Source organism: Notolepis coatsorum (assembly GCF_963971535.1).
Source record: "Notolepis coatsorum genome assembly, chromosome: 2".
Taxonomy (NCBI): Eukaryota; Metazoa; Chordata; class Actinopteri; order Aulopiformes; family Paralepididae; genus Notolepis; species Notolepis coatsorum.
In genome coordinates this window covers 214,679,118-214,681,566 of record NC_140166.1, presented here as the reverse complement: position 1 = coordinate 214,681,566, position 2,449 = coordinate 214,679,118, and positions in this window count along the sequence as shown.

Below are 2,449 nucleotides of genomic sequence, written 5' to 3'. Positions count from 1 at the left end.
TTTTCAACAGCTGTCTGTGGGAGAAGTCCTTGGGGATTGCCATCCTACAGACATCTGCGGAATTAAGTGAAGAAACATTCCAACAAGCGCTTCCATCACCACCGCGGTCCTCTCCTGGCTGTTAGCGACCGTCTCCTGGCTGTTAGCGAACCTCTCCTGGCTGTTAGCGAACCTCTCCTGGCTGTTAGCGAACCTCTCCTGGCTGTTAGCGAACCTCTCCTGGCTGTTAGCGGTCCTCTCCTGGCTGTTAGCGAACCTCTCCTGGCTGTTAGCGAACCTCTCCTGGCTGTTAGCGAACCTCTCCTGGCTGTTAGCGAACCTCTCCTGGCTGTTAGCGAACCTCTCCTGGCTGTTAGCGAACCTCTCCTGGCTGTTAGCGAACCTCTCCTGGCTGTTAGCGAACCTCTCCTGGCTGTTAGCGAACCTCTCCTGGCTGTTAGCGAACCTCTCCTGGCTGTTAGCGAACCTCTCCTGGCTGTTAGCGAACCTCTCCTGGCTGTTAGCGAACCTCTCCTGGCTGTTAGCGAACCTTCCTGGCTGTTAGTGACCCTCTCCTGGGTGTCCAGCATCGCCTGGACCATGTTGCCACAATGCCACAAGCACACATGGCACCGCTGGTGGATGGTCGGACTGCCCCCCATCCACCAGCGCTGCCCCCCGTCCAACATTCCACAACAGACTGCTGTCCAAGTCCAACAGCGATTAATTGCACGGATGTAGGATGAATAAAGCCTTTAAACATTCATTTGATTTACCTGATGTTGTCACTATTATTAGATACAGTTTACAATTTCTCTCAAGAACTAAACACATCACTTCAGTAATATGTCAGAGAATACGCGTGGCAGCGCTGGTGGACGGGGGGGGGGGGGGGGGGGGGCAGCAAATTTGATTAGATTCAAATGTATGTCATCATACAGCACAAGTACACCGCTGTCCCCCGTCCACCAGCGGTGCCACACGTGCCCGTGCCCACCATCATCCTCAAAATAATAATAATTTGTCTTCCCTAGCACAGTAGATCTATAAGCCATATTCATAATCTAAACTATTTCCTCCTTGCAAATTCTGCCCTAACTCCTTGTTGATGATGTCAGACTTCTCTGCAGCCAGGGGTCAGGGGTCAGGGGGGTGTCTGGGGTAAAAGTGAGGCGTCCCAGTGGCGTTCCCTGCAGCCAGGGGTCAGGGGTCAGGGGGGTGTCTGGGGTAAAAGTTAAGCATCCCAGTGGCGTTCCCTGCAGCCAGGGGTCAGGGGTCAGGGGGGTGTCTGGGGTAAAAGTGAGGCATCCCAGGGGCGTCCTGCACGTGGACCGGGGTTGTTGGCCGAGGTCCTACAGCCCCCATCTGCCTCCAACTGGGTCACCGGCCAGCTTTGCTACAGAACCTCCCGCCAAATAAACATGCAACTCTATGTCTTCGGACGACAGCTGTGAGATTCAGCCCCCCCCCCCTCCCCTTGACCCCCCCCCCCCACTCCACTCCCCCCCCCCCCCCCCCTCCCCTTGACCCCCCCCACTCCACTCCCCTCCCTCCCCTCGCCTCTGGTCTCTGTGTGAGAAACTGTGTGAGCTTCCATTAAATTACACACAGTGAGGAAACACAGCTATACAGCTCTCAGCCCAAGGGGAGAAATGGATGGAGGGGAATGGAGGGAGAGGGGGAGGGAGAGGGAGAGAGAGGGGGAGAGAGGGAGAGAGGGAGGATGATGGAGAGAGAGGGAGGGAGGGAGGGAGGGAGAGGGAGAGAGAGAGGGAGGGAGGGAGGGAAGGAGGGAGAGGGAGAGAGAGAGGGAGGGAGGGGGGAGAGAGGGAGAGAGAGGGAGGGAGGGAGGGATGGAGGAAGAGGGAGAGAGAGGGAGAGACAGCACAAGTTGAAGGAAAGACATTCTGCTCTAATTAAAGGGGAATTTACATAACCAGCTCCATAGAGCCATATGGCCCAATACAGGTCATGAGTCTTCTACCTCATCAGAGGATAAAAACATCTATCTCTCTCTCTCTCTCTCTGAAGGAGGGGGGGGGGGGGGGGGGGGGATCTCTGCCGGGTATGACTTTGTTTCCATAGATGGGAGAAAACCCCTTGGATACCACAAAATTGTAGTGTGTGAACTCCCAGTGGGAAATGATTTGCATGATTGTGTCTCAGGACCAACAGGGAAAAACCCTTGAACCCTTGAAAACGTAACTCCGTACAGAGAGATCTCTCTGCTACATCCACAGAGGAATGGCTTGTACAGAAACACGGTGATGTACAATGGCAATTGACTCTTTGTCTTCAAGTAACAAGTATCTATGGCTACAACAAGGGTCTATAACTGACGATGATGGTGATAGGTTGGCTGGTTGCCACGGCAACAGAAAGGACTCCTCCACCACGGCAGCTGTACTTGCCCTGTGGATGTTGTTATGCGTCTCCACTCCCACACGTTCCATCTACGGCCTCCTCAGAA